Consider the following 15468-nt stretch of genomic DNA (forward strand, 5'->3'; position numbering starts at 1 on the left):
CCCTTTTGCCTCCCCTTTTGCAGCTGAAAACCAAGCTCATTGCAGCCCATAAAGAAATCCCCCTGCTGAAGAAGAGAGAGAGAGGGAGAGAGAGAGAGCACGCAAGAGCAAGTCGGGAGGTGGGAGGAGAGGTGAAGGAGAGAGAGAGAGATCCCAAGTTGTCCTTGTGCATAAAAGTAGATTCGCACTTCAACACCTTTTCAAATTAATATTTGTGATGGGTCTATTCTGCAGCCACGGTTTCTGTTCTGCAGCCTTTGTTCCTGCGTTTGATGTAATGGAGGAGAGCACAAAAGGAGAGCTGGGAGAGTGAGGGAAAATGGTAGTTAAGTGGGCTTAAGGGGTGTTTCAGGCACAGCTAAAAGACGGCCAGCGTGAATAGGAGCTGCGAGTACTCGGGCCCTGGGCCCCAGCTGTAAACACACAGGTCCGACACAAAGGTGTGCCATAAATGAGCACAGGCAAACTGAGTGGCACCAACAGCAAGCTCGCTCCTGTCGTTTTCCTACCCCCATAGAGGCAGCTGACCAATCAGGACCAGGATGAATGGAGTCACTCAATTCTTCACTCAGAAACGAATAGCGATGCTGATTTTCTTGGATTTCTTCGTCCGCCTTCTTTTCTTGTCTGAGGATTTAACCCCAATCTTTCTCTCTCTCTCTCTCTCTCTCTCTCTCTGTCTCTCTCTCTCTCCCTCTTTCTCTCTGTCTCTCTCTCTCTCTCTCTCTCTGTCTCTCTCTCTCTCCCTCTCTCTCTCTGTCTCTCTCTCTAGGCTAAGCCTCATCCCCAGTGCTTGGGCGGTTAAACTCTTTTGTTTGGTTAATTGCGATGAGTATAATATACTAGTCTCTCAGAGGTCCGCGAGACAATTAGACAGTTGCCCATTTTTAATGAGACAGCGCCCAGTCAGACACTAGCCCCCTCATTCAGCAGCAGCCACCATGGGCCTTTCTCTCTATTTCTTTCCTTGAAGGGAGGGGTAGAAATGGCGGGGATCACCCGCGAGTAGGGGTTCCCTCTGAGTAATAGGGGTGTGAATGGGAAAAAAGAGCGGAGGAGAAAAAAACAGCAGATTAAAAGAAGGGTATTTTGTCCTCAATCAAACTCTCATGGGCGACTCCCGTGTTTGGTGGAGGCGGCGCGAGTCTGGCTGCTTTCGCAGGCTCTGAGCTTTGGGAATGGCCAGGTAATGGGCAGCTATTATCTCCTGCTCCTGGAGTGAGACGTGCACTTTCCCATTGTCACTCCAGTAAGCAAGAGGGATGGCCATTGGACCCAGGATGACGAATCACACCGAGCGCCTCCCAGCAAGGCTGTCCGTCTTTTTCTTTCTTGCTTTCTTTTTTTCTCTTCCTAGCACTTTAAAATAATGGCCAATTTATATTTCAAAAATAATTTTTTATATTTATGTTAAAAATTAATTATTATGTCTGATTCGTGTCATCACCTGGCCTTAAATCACATGCTCAAATCTCCACTTGTATAAAGTTATGAAGGGCAGTACTTTTTTCTTCGCATTTTCTATTCACATGTTCTCTTGTCCTCTTTCTTTTTCTCCACCACTAATCACACTGTTACAACAAAGATGGGCTCCATTATTGCATGTGTGGTTGAGAAGAAAGGAAATGAGAGAGGGACAGGGGTTGGTCGCCACCTGACACAGGACAATTAATCTTCCCGTAAAGCCTTGTCAGCCAGCTAAGACGACACAAATGGATAGTCGGCATTAAGAGAGGAGTGTAGGTAGGGATTTTAACAAGCATTTACGAGAGTCCATTTTCTCACTAATGAAGAAGAGAATAAGTGACCCACCGCGCCAGCAACATACACTTAAGGCTCTGTCCTCCTTCATCGGCGGTAGACTGACAGAGCAACTGAGAGAGAAGTAGACTAAAGGATCTCGTTTGCTTGATAATTCCTCTGTCAGATTGGAGATCTGAGGGCATCAGAAAACGATGGCCTGGTGAGGATGGGTAACATTGCCCTCACACGTTGGCCTCCACCTGGCCTTAAAGTCTACCACAGCTTGGTTTCCCAAATTAATTAAAGTGAAGCCAAGTACAGGCCAAATGGTCCAGCTTGACTCCATGCCCTGGCCTCCAATGAGCTTGTTTATGTAGAAACATGAATTCTTCAGCGAAGACGTCACTGTGAACTTTTAACAAGCCTTTGCAGAGCTGGAGAGAGAGAGATATGAGTAGTGCTTGGTCAGGAGCTCTGCAGAGAGCTGACCTAAAGTGGCATTGATTATTAGCCCTACAGAGAAAGAGGCGTCAAATTTGGCATAAGACAAGTTGAGCACCGAAGGATGAAAGGCTGTTGCTAGAGTGTGTTGCTAATGCAGCATAACTCTGTAGCGCTGTCTGTAATGGTAGTGAACACTCGCCGTGTTTGACATTAGAGCTCAGGCCAGGTCATAATAACGGGGCTGTTAGAGAACTGTGAGAGAAGATAGACTTGCACATACATCAAAAAAACTGTAAGCTCTCATATTTATCCTCATAGACACACACACTCACTCACTCTCTCTCTCACACACATACACATACACACACACACACAGTCTTCTCATAGCTTTTTGTCTTTCTTTTCCTCACAGCTGGGGGTGTTTTGCATGCAACCGATTTTACTTTCCCTTGAGCATGACGACTGCATGGCAGGGTGTCATCTGGCCACCTCTGCTCTATCCTCCTGGACATCTCAGCCTCTTAATCCCACAAGTAGTGTCGGAAACGGCCAGCTTTTGAATTGTTAATGTTCGCATCTCGTTGACAGTGGCAGAGAGAAAGGAGAGATGGCTCGTCATTGGAGACCAAACAAACGCTGAATTCTTGGTTAATAAAGAAGCTACACACTACTGGGCTTGCAGAGCAATTAGAGTAGCTTATAGCAAGAGGTCCTCAAAGTGTCGTACTTGCGTGTCCATGCTGCAGTAGTAGAAAAGAGAAGTTTACTATTAAGTTATTCATTTGTAATTTAAAAACTTTATTGTTAAATTCTTATAGTCAGAAGCTGATGTGACTGTTCATGTGAATTGAATGGGTTTAATTTATAAACTCAGAAACAAGGAGACGTATAATGTCGTAAATAATGTGCTCTGAGTGGAACATTCATGAATAAAAAGCTCAATGGCTCCAATAAATAGCCGGAATATTATTGTACGAATTTAAATAATGAGCCCGATATTTGAATAGATGGATTATGTGGAATATAAAGCTGTACTGAGGGGCCTGATGGTACAGTAGTTGGAGAACCTTAGCATAGGGAAATTGCAGCACAGTTTGGAGCACTTCACAAGACGTGTGTGCTTTTTGGCTTTTGGTGATGTTTTGTTGCTCTGTTATGGCTCAGGTTGATTTGTTGTGACTGCTTTTTCATGTTTTGAGAACTGAGCTTGTAGCTTTGCTTTTGCTATTTTTTCCCCTCCTCCTTTAGTCATTCTATTCTGTGTACATTTTTATGACAACTTAAATAAGTTTCCAAAGCCGTCGTTGTGCATAGCCGAGAAAGTTTATTGCCCATTAAATAAGTCGAGCCTGTTCGCCATCTAGTCTGCGAAACATTTGTCATTACCGCCCGTGCCTTCTTGACCCGCAGTGTCACAGCTCGCAAACCCCATCCTGTTTGTTTGTCGTTACACACTCCAGGTCTGAGCGCTGTGACGCTCTGAAAAGAAGACGAGGTGAACAACAAGATGGTGTCGCTCCACAGTTTCGAACCCCCCCACACATCCACCACCACCCCATCCCCTCTTACCCCACCTTGTATTCCTGTTCTCGGCGGCCAAACATTTTTAATTATATCTTCTGTGAAGTAGTGCGCCTCAGTAACCAAGGAGCTGACATTGATGCATGTGCTGATAAATCCGCAAACACTGGAAACGAGATTAACAAAGATTTTGAGGAAAGGGTGACAGCTAATTTTGCGCAGTGGTCCGCGCCTCGTTCAGGAGTGATGTTTTGATAGAGAACCGACTGAGAATTCACATTTCACGCCGCGGAGAGGGATATTAGGAGTTGCGCCGCATATGCACTTTTTAAAATTGTTTTGCTGCTTTTTATACTTCCTCCCGTTCCTGAATTCGGTTTGCTCGCTCATCGTCACACTGTTATTGGAGGTTCTGAAGCTGGGGTAATTTATGCGCCGTGTTGTGGAGGTCTTAAGTTTTTGACAGGCGGACACTCAAAGTTGCTTGTCAACTAGTGTTAAGTACTGTGCAGGTAATTCCCCACCCCTGTAACTGGTTGCTGAAATGAAAGAAAAATGTGCATAGTAATTTAATTTAATAGTTTATGCACCATGAGTTTTATTCAACCATTGTGGTTTTTTGTTTTTTTTCATATTCCAACCGGACCAGCCTCGAAAAAAATCATTACACAACCATTTTATCGGCTTTGTGGTATTGTGTGTGTCTTTTTTTTTTATTTATTATTTATTTAACGGTAGCAGCAGCAGCAGGCCTGGCCTATGAGTGAGTAGAGAGAAGTGATCTGATGGGGTTTGTGTATTGAACGTGACTGACCTCTGTGTTTCTGGACACGTTGTCCGTGTTTAACCAGCCGATATGCAGCCCGGAGTGAAAGGTATCTCTGTGCTTCATCGTTTCTTTTAGAAGAGAGGAGACAAGCAGATAACAATCATATCTGCCACCGCTGATTCCTCACATCTCTGACGAGTGTGTGAGCATGTGTGTGTTAGAAAGAGGGGGGTTAGTGGGGGGTTTACAGACCACTGCCAGGCCTACTCTCTCCAACCAATTTTGTGTCTATATGGCAGAAACATCTTGTAGTTATCTTTTTTCCTCCCTTGTTCTTTTTTATGCCTGTTCTCCTTTTGTCTCTGCACCCCCTCCTACCCCCGTCTCTCTGTCTCTACATTGCCTCTCCTCTCCGAATCAGCTCCCCATCTTCATTTGCAGGCAGCTGACAGCTTCTTTCACTTTTCTTTGTCATTTTTTTTCTCTCTCCTCTTTGTCTCTTTTCTTCTCTTCTCACCCTCCATCCTTCTCCATCTGCTTTCGCTTTTGTTTGCTCGGGCCCTCTCTCATCCCAACTTGATAATGAGGAATGCGGTGTGACCCTGACCTCCATTGGCCCAGTGACACCTTTTGACCTCAGCATGTGACCTTCAGTCTCTGTTTTGACAGCTTGATTAATTACCCAGTGTTATGATTTATGAGTAAGCAGTATGTAAAAATAATAGACAACAGGTGGTCTACAAAAAAAAAACTTTTCTGGTAATGTCTGGGATTTACACTGGGATGTTTTTTTTTTTTTTTTTTTTTTTTTTTTTTTTTTTTTTTTTTCCCCTTCTTTTCCCCCTTCGAAGGAAGTGGCTGTAATAGTAACATTAACAACTTTTCCGTTCTTAGATTCAAATTCTTTTGAAAACTTTCGGGTTAAAGGCAACGGTTACAAAAAAAAAAAAAAAAATACAACACACCTTCTTACCAAACTTTTACAAGTGGGCTTCCTTTCTGTCAGGATTCAAACTTACACTGCATCCCTCCTTCATTAGGAGACCTGTATGTTGATATATTACTCCAGACGGGTGACAAATTAAAGGAAAACCCACTGGCTTTGTTATGCTAGCATGAGTTGATCCCGCTAAGTCACCGCAAATCAATACAAAAGTTTTTCCTACTGATTATCTTTATCCTCTGATGAAACATTTCTATTTGGAGGGGAGTGGTCTCTTCAGGATGACTCCGCCCACACGGACAGCGCACGGGGGCTCACTGAATGGTTTCATGAGCTGAAAAATGATTTGTGACATTTGAGATTTGTGCAACTGATACCTCTGATCACTAAACCTATCCTGGCCATAGCGCATGTTACAATTTGTCGCCTGTCAAATAGTCAAATGTTTTGAGTTATTTTACGCTCATCTGCCCGCTTTTCCAGGAAAGCTCATGTTCCAGTCCCTTGAAAATAGTTAAGATCTCACAAATAAAAATTCCATGTAAAACTATTCCTGGAAACACAGTGATGAGAAAAACACCTTGGAGACCACCAGCTTTTCTTTCAGCTCCGTTTCTCTCGGGTTGCAATAACAGAGCGGGGGTGAAGGGATTCTACTTTAACCTTTGAACCCAGGGGGTGGCCACAGTGAGCAGTGGTCACTAAGATTAATACCCAATAGGACACTCATTATTCTTACTCAGCCAGAGGTAGATTACAAGGCAATATGAAGTTTGGGACTACAAGTCCCTCTCGACTATCTGTGACCTTTTTAATCAGTGCCTAAATGTCTGCTTTAGTGATAAATCTCTTTTTATATCCAAGCGCTGACCTGCAGAATGGAGCATTCCTTCACACCACTGAGACTATGTTATGGTGACCAAAAGTGAAGGCACGCAGGTTGGATTGGAGAGAGCAAACTATCCCACAATGAATGAAGTTACAGAATCACTTTACAGGTTACCAGCTGGACTGCTGGTGTGTGATCGAGTCTAATGCGTTGCTAAAAGGATTTGACAATTTGTGATTTATGTCTGGTCGTAAATCATTGCAGATATATTGTAAAAGCATTGTCAATTAGTGAGCCGCCACATCTTCAGGGTGAATGCAGTGTTTGTGTCTGTGTGGAACTTGCTGATGATTGAAAAATTCACAGGATGTTTCTATACTTCTATACTCAGGGATTTATTTATTTGTCTGGGATTATTATTATTATTATTATTATTATTATTATTATTATTATTATTATTGTTATTATTATTGTTATTATTATTATGATTATTATGGTTATTATTTACATATTCATATTTATATATTTAAATATTGAAATAATTTATCTGCTTGTTTGTTTGTTTATGCCATGAATTACTATTTAATTGTCCAAAAAGTAAAATAATTCAGCCTAATGAACACACTAGTCATGTGACTGTATGAGGTTAAAATACTTTACCTCATAACAGTCAGTGTAATTACCCAGCATAATTACCCATTTTTAAAAAAAAAAAAAAACATTTTTTTTTACTTTTAGCTCACTATAAACGCCGCCATCCTCCTTCCCATTTTGTAGCATACAGTGATTTATATATGAAACGGTTAGACAAGAATATCAGGGGGCAGCTATCATTCCATGATCTATATCCTCCATTCCCCTCATTAAAAATGTATGTGCATGCTGAAGGGGAACAATATAGAAATATAAATCATATCGCTAAAGGCATGTGAAAAGGCTCTCCGAATTATTTATTTTTGGCTTTCTCCTACGTGTGTTTTCTCTCACTCCATTGTTTCTATTGTCTTACCTGGCCAGAGGGCTGCTGAACAGGGAAGTGCGGGTCGAGCTTTACCTGCTGTTTTATACCCACCCGTGGCATGGCCTGAGCTCTTTGCTATGGATTGTTTCATTTTGAAATAAATAAATACTATCGGGGTCAATGTGTAATTGTCAGTTATGTAATTAATCTGTTTATATTCATTTATACTTCTAAGAATACAAGATTTTGAGTATTCACAAAATCGCCTGAGCAATAGGCACATGACCTGCTTTGGCCAATCATAAGCAGCCACATATCAGCAGTGTGCTATGTAACGTCATCACATGACCAGACAGCCACAACTAGCAGGCAGCTAGCACTGAAATCACTCTGAATAACAGCTCTGAGTTGGAAATTGCATCATCTAACCAAAGTAAAATTTGTGTTTAGATATTTGACTTGCACGTTTGATCCACAGACATTTGAGTAATTATCCTTAATAGGTATCTGGTACTATACAGACCATTGATACAGCCCTGAAACTGAAAATTATCTTGAATTGCAATTGTAATTTTTGTCAGAATCACCTACAAAATGTTCAGTGCTAATATGTACTGAATTATTTATATTTTTTTCCCTGTTTTTTTTTTTTTTTTTGGTAGTCTAGCTGTACTCATTGGATGTCTTATCAGATGACCCTAGCGTATGGGTCACTTAGCAGATCCTTATCTTTTAGCCCAGTCTACTTCATCCATCAGTGGAAAGGGACTACCAGAGGAGCAGCACTGATCACAGATCAGTGTTGTAGCATTCTCAGCACTGATGTGTGTATGAAAAGTCTGATATACTCAGAGCTGAGACTTATAAATGATGTCAAACTCACCACTGGCTTTGTAGTAAATGACTTTACTGAGCAGACTGTCTTTGTACTGTCTGATTATAGTGTGTGTGTGTGGTGTTGATGTTAACAACACATCATGTGTACCATTTATTGTATTGCTCAGTTAGGTGTGTGTGTGTCAGGCAGCTGCATGGAATGCATTTTTGTTTGTGTCAGTATTAGGAGTGTAGTGGTAAATGGCATTTCCCCTGCGCTCACAGTCACTTCCTCCTGAGCGATTGACATGTTGCCCTCCTGTAAAAAGTTGACAAATGATTTCTGTAACATTTACTTACACAATCGATAGCTCTGACAAATTCCACCTGCGCTGTGATTAATGCTATAGCAGCTTCTCTCGCCATCCTTCTCCCTCACTCTCCTCAGCCTCCAGGGGCTGCCGTGCACACTCCTAGCCGTGTGTGTGTGTCTGTGTGTGTGTGTGTCTGTGTGCATGTGTGGAGCCCTCTGGATGTTTGTGCATTGTGTGTGGTTTTTCAGCAGCTTTATTAAGCAGTAACTGCTGTTATAGTAACACGGAGGATGTGTTAAATGGAAAAGAAAAAAAGTGGAAGTGTTTTGTGGAAGTTGGTTTGGAGCAGTTGTGTAGCGTCTCTGCTTAACCTTAACACACGTAAATTACAGCCTATCTGTCAATGTCACACAGCACTAGGGTCTCTTAATGCTGTGAAGTAAACAACCTTGTCTGTTTGTGTGAATGCAAACACACATCTGCGTTCTTTATTTGTGTTTTATTTTATTGTATTCTCTCTTTTCTGTCTGTGTTTATGTAATTTGGATTTCGGAGGCAGGAGTAATAGGGTTAAGGTTTATGGAGGAGGTCGTTATTCTTTTCTTTTTTTCTTTTTTTTTTTTCTTTTCTTTTTTCCTTAAAAAAAAAAATTAATTCTTTAACTCTCCCTCCCCCAAAATTCTTCATAGTGCTTACGATGTATACGTTCTCTAAAGAGCTGTAATGTATTATACTGATTTTTTTTTTATTACCCGAGTTTCAAGGAAAAATGTTTCTTCATTATTTTCTCAGTACACAGAAACTTATCTCTTATCTTTTTTTCCTAAAGTTTGCGCTGATCATATGCTTTTACGCTCACAAAGCTTGATACGGTTATTACATGATAACATCTAAATGCTTGTGTTTACACTAGTCAGGGTTATTTAAGGTCATTCACTTTATAGCAGTGAAGCATAGATTTACATAAATGTGTAATTTGTGAAGGGTTTATTCTTATTGGTTAGCTGGTTAGCTTAGATGTATATGGTTTAATTACTAGTTTAGTTCCACATTAAATCTGCAAATCTCTATTTTTGTCAAACAAAAACAAGCAGTCTCAAACTTTTTTTTTGGCGTTAGAATAATTCTTTGTACATCAATATATTACCATCTATATGGTGATACTATGTGTTTAATGTATGTGCTCCTTTGTAAGATGTAGACATTTGAAATGTCACAAAATATAGTTGGATAAAACGGAAATCCTTAATGACAGTGTGCACTCGAGCTGGCATGGACTTCACAAGATTATGATCCATCGACTCCATCGGCGTGTGGAGATCAGACTCACCGGAACTCCTTTTGTACAAAACAGTTAACACGCTCAACATCTGCTTGCATTTAAATAGAGAGCAAGAAATAGTAAAAAAAAAATCTTGAATTCTCAGTTGTCATGATGTTGAGCATGTCCTTTCTTTTTTGTTTTTTTAATATTCAAAATTTCAAAACTTTATTTCCAGTTATAAATTCATAAACAAAATCTGATATATTCCCCAACTTGGACCCCATTAAGAATACATTTATTTATTAATAATTTACAATGAGAGGGACAGATGGATGGATATATATAGACTGACAGAGATATTTTGCCTTATTTAGGCTCATGTCAGTACAAAAAAAACAAAGCTGTTAGGCTCTAGACATGTGTATGTGTCATCTCATAGTAATATGCGAGGCTTAAGCGTAGGGCTGGGCGATAAAACGATAACGATATGTATCGCGATAGACACGTGATCGATAGCGATATAAAATGTGCTCGATACGACGTTCGATATTTTTTATTCTTTGTCGGAAGAAAACGGAGGATGCGAAGCATTAACAAAGGCACTCGCTCTCTGGTAACTTAGCAACTTGGGGAGTAACACTCTAACAGCCAATCATGTAACAGTATCATGTTTGGTTGCGCCATATCGTTGTCTCGTGCTGGATTCTTCTTCAGTAACCGGCGACTGATAAGCAGAAAATGAGTGCCACAGCGAGCGAGGAAATTGTAAATAAAAGAGGAAAAGTCAGCGCGCCAGTATGGCAGTTTTTTGGATATTATAACTAGGGCTGAAACGATTCCTCGAGTAATTCGATTACAAAAATTGTTCGAGGCAAATTCCTCTGCCTCGAAGCCTCTTTTAATTCATTTTAAAGCTCACGTCACGTTCTTGTGCAATTATTTTGTGTGTGTGTGTGCGCGCGCGACAACGCGCTTACGTAAAAGCGGAAGGAGACGCGAGGAGTTAGTGTTCTTTTGATTTGAGGGCGCGTGTTAGTGTGGGCTGCAAAATGGAAGGGCGCGATAACAATGTCAATGAGAAGAAAAAATCAGGAGAAAACGACAGAAAATGTCCAAGTTTTGGGACACTATCAGAGCGTCTGTTTTCAGCAGCAGGAAACATTTCTTCAAACCGCAGGACAAGCCTCAGTTCTGAGCATGTTGATATGTTTACCTTTTTTCGTTGCAATCACATGCTCCTTTAAAGACTTTTAAAGCACACACACGTTGAGAGAGAGAGACTTTTATATTCTGATTAATATATATATATATATATAATGTGTGTGTATATATATATATATGTGTGTATATATATGCTTAAAGTACTCGGTGTGAAACCATGCATGGCCTCTAGGTCCAGGTTCCTGTTCATGTTTTTTGCCTCTTAAATACCACAAAGCATTCCAAATTAGACAGTAAAGGTTTGTTATGCCTGAGCTGTAGATTTTGAATCTTTTAGTTCTGAAAGTTAAGTTCCATGACTTAAAGGCCGTATTTTTGTATTATTATTATTATTACTATTTATTTTAATGTATGCCTTAGTTTTGATACTTTTCTAATTTATTTTTTTGTTTTTGCATCTTCATGTAAAACCCAGAATGTTTGGCACTTAAATGTACTTAATTCTTCTCAGTCAACTCTTTGTCATTGTTCAAAGTACAAGTACAGACAGAGAAACAATGGGTAATATCTAAATGTTTATTTTTGATAGAAAGTATTGTTGTATGCATTGCATTCTATACATTTAAAAAATAAAAGTTCATTTTTCTAAAAAAAGAAACAAATTAGTTATTCATTTTAAGAGACCCATCTTATTTTCTCTTGTATATTTAATATTGCTCTTTAATTAAGCAAAAATACATTTTATCAGATTACTCGATTAATCGATGAAATTTTTGGTAGAATACCCCGATTACTAAAATATTCAGTAGCTACAGCCCTAATTATAAGTCAACGAAAATATACTTGAATAGTTCAACTTCAAGCATGATTAGAGTAAGAATAACTTGAGTTACTTTTTCATATTTCTGCAGGTTTTATATTTCAAACAATGTTACTGTAATGTATCAGGTTTGTTTTTTATATTACAGATGTATCTCAGTCTACCTCAGTTTAATTTATGTTTACAAAACACTGCACATATTTTAAAACACTTAAAATAAAAATGTTTAGATGTAATATTTTTCTCCTGGTCCTTATTTTAAATGGGCCATAAAAAAGTTCAATAATTATCGATATCGACCGATATGAAACACTGATATCGTGATACAGTTTTCGGCCATATCGCCCAGCCCTACTTAAGCGAATACCTGCAGTATGAACACAGTATGAATAAAGCCCTCTGCAGATCCTCTATCCCCACTTCCTCCTCCAATGAGATTGCTCCGTCCTCGCTGACTCCTGCTTTGTGATTGGCTAGCCCGTCCAGCCCTGAGCTTACAAAGAGATGACAGGACGCGCAGGCGCATGAGGCCAGGCTGAGGCTTTGTGGTAATGGAAGGTCAGCGTGTTGCTCAAGACGTCCTCCACCAGCTTTGATCACGCTCACATATTCCCTTTCAGACACACTGTATAGGCTACACACGCAAAAACACATACAGATGTGTGCAAGAGTAAAAATTACATGCAAGCATGCACATTTTCACACACACACACACGGTCCTGACCGCTATCGGGCACGCTTTGTACCTGACAAGTACCGTCCTCTCTGTCTGACCCGAAGCAGTACGAGCCTCTCTCTTCATCAGAGAACTATAGAGGAAGGGTGGGAAAACGACAGAGAGCCTCTCTCCCTCGCTCTCTCGCTTCAAAGCCAAACAAAGAGCCGCAAATAGCTAAACCACTGGGTTGTCTGTCAGCGTGCCGCTGAAGACCCAATATTATTGTAAGCACGTCTCCTTTCAACAGGACTGACTGAGGAATCGGACAGCTCGGCTCTGCTGTAAGCTAAATTTATTAGTGCTGCCTGTAAACGGACTGATTTAGTGGACACACCGTTATTACTGTATTTACTGTCCACACACACACACACACAACGTAAACACTTAGGAAACAGGATATAATTCAGGTAGATATTTTTTTTGGAGAATGGTAAATATTAATGGATCATATTAAAATGACAGTTGTTTCTTTGTTTGTTTCTTTGTTTATATTCTGCATATCATCACTATTTTGTGAAACAATGACCAACTGCATATTTTATTAAAAATTATAAAGTGTCTCTATAAATAAAAAAGTGGCTGCAGAATAAACCTAGACAGTTTTACCAAGACACAGACCAGACATTCTTAGGATATTATTATTATTATTATTATTATTATTGTTGTTGTTAGTATTAGTAGTAGCAGAAGTAGTAGTATTATTTTTTGCTGATTTTTAGATTTGTTTTCTTTCTCTTTATTCTTGAATCATTTTTTTTATTTTATTATTATTTTTAAATTAATTTTTTCTTCTTAACCTTTTAAATATCATTGTTTCAGTAGACCTTTAAATGTAGCTCTACTGCATTTTTTTGTTGTTCATTTTATTGTTAAAATTCAAATCTGTTCAAGATGCATTTTAATTGATGTTATAACGTCTAATTCTTCCGTCTCAAAAATAAGCCTAAATCATTCTTTGTTCATTTTCTGACTTGAATCTTTTTAACCGTTGTTTTACACTCATATATTTTTTGTCAGATATTGTGGATGTTAGTTCGAGCGTCACTGCTCTGTCAGTCGGTGAGATGAAGGCGCATGGCAGCGGCGGCCATTGTGGCTGTGGGTGAAGGGAGTCAGCTAGTTTGAGACAGACAGACAAAAGAACACTTAAGAGGGCATCCAGTGGTGGGTTACTGAGGTCTGAACCCTACTGAGGGGCCACGGTGACCCAGACAGACCGTTGGCCCAGAGGCCAGGACTGCTTACTCTGCCCCATGAGGAGGTGCCAACCTGGGGCACGGGGGCATGGGAAGAGCCAGACATCCGATCCAGCCACTCAACAGACACGAGGCGTAGAATTTCACAGATAAGCTCCCTCGCTGTCGCATTTTATATATACACACAGATCAGTGGCTAGGAAAAGCTTCTCTCTCTATATATATTATCACCAAGATATGGAGAGATTTGTAGAGGTTTAATGAGGAATCTTCATTTATTGCTCAGAAAAGGGATTATTTTTCAAATAAAATAATTCTAAAATTGTAACTGAATTGTATGGTTTTTAAAATGTTAAAACATAAAAAATAGTTTTGATTTATTTATGTATTACCACATAAATGGGACATTTCTCCCAGAAATTCACATTTAATTGGGGGAAAAAAAGAAAAAAGGTTGCAGTTCCTAGCGAGCACTGATGAGCCCGAGAGACGCCATTCACACCTGTGCTCTGTGGTTTGTGAGCTCTAATCAGAGAACGCAGGAGCGAGGCTCGATCTTCTCCGAGATTTAACCCGGGGAAAGGAGCCATTAGCGATATAGCCAGAGAGAGAGAGAGAGAGAGAAAGGCCTGTCTTACTTTTCTAGTCATTTATCTCGCCTGCCACCAGTGGGCAGTGACACTAAACTCCACTCACGCTGTCTCACCACTGCGTGCAACCACAAAGCCTAACTGCTCCTGGCCAGCGTCTCTGTCCTCAACCAGAAAGTTGTCAGGGAAAGAAAAATCTCTCTGAATATACAAACTCTCATGTGTGGTAACGACCACAAGATTTTTATTTTGGTACCAAAGCTAAATGGATTAAAACTTCCTTTTCTTTCTTTTTTTGAATGAAATGGGAATTAAAGTGATTACCAAATTCATTTAGCTGTATATACACTAATTCTAGTTATTAATTACTGCAGATTATTATTGTTGTTATTATTGTTGTCTATATAAGATTGTTATTATTATTATTGTTGTTATTATTATTATTATTATTATTATTATTATTATTGTTGTTGTTATTATTATTAATAACAACAACAATAATAATACATTTTATATCAGTTTATTTGTGATCTTCCTTTTTTTTCCTTATCATATTTAAATTTGATTGAGCACTTTTAATCTGTAAAAACTGTAATCTTTTATTAGGATTTTTGTTGGCTTTATGAGCTTTATTAGCTGCAATTACTTCTTCCACTTTATTAGTTGCAGTGGCACGGCAGGCAGAGCAGGAGGGCAGCCGCAGTTGATTTGTATTGATTAGAATGCGAAAGTGCTTCATCTGCACTACATCACGCGATCTAATTATGATTGCAAGATATCGACAGATGCTTAATTTTTAATTAGCCTGTTGAAAATGACACTTGCTTTGTTGGTGCTTGCGTTGCAACATAATTCATTTAAATTTGAAACGTGTGCACGCGTGACCCCAGGAGCAAGTGTAATAGTGTTTATTGACATGGGTTTTTATTTTGATCAGATTTGTGTTTAGTTCTATTTACGGGCTAAAATTTGACACATATTTTTATCAGTTCAGCTACAATATTGTACCAAAGAAGCTTTCAATGAGAAACCAAATTTTCCGTTCTTAAACTGCACTTTTTTGAAATAAATTTCTGTTTGTAAAATGTGTTAAAAGTGCATTCAGGGTTGTTTTTTTTTTTCTTTCTTTTCTTTTTCTTTTTTTTTTTTTTTTTAAGCACAGTGTTGTGGAAAAGGACTATTAGGTAACTCTAACACACAAAAACATCTCTCTGCTTTCACAGAGTTTCCCTGACCATAAAAATGTCCGATTTCCTTTGCAGCGACCGTGAAGTGACATTTTGTTCTGAACATGTTTTGACAGTGCCATGCAATCGTACATGGATGTCTAATCCATAGCTAATGTTTGTATCATTTAATTAGCTATTTAAATAGTGTGC

The 15468-nt window shown here is 39.4% G+C and overlaps 1 protein-coding gene across 1 annotated transcript in view; it reads left to right on the forward strand.

The window, feature by feature from the left end:
• Window positions 1–15468, forward strand: part of arb2a (ARB2 cotranscriptional regulator A) — a 160033-nt gene that overhangs the window by 59147 nt on the left and 85418 nt on the right. The gene's annotated exons all lie outside the window — the stretch shown is intronic.

Source organism: Tachysurus vachellii, chromosome 12, assembly GCF_030014155.1.
Source record: "Tachysurus vachellii isolate PV-2020 chromosome 12, HZAU_Pvac_v1, whole genome shotgun sequence".
Taxonomy (NCBI): domain Eukaryota; kingdom Metazoa; phylum Chordata; class Actinopteri; order Siluriformes; family Bagridae; genus Tachysurus; species Tachysurus vachellii.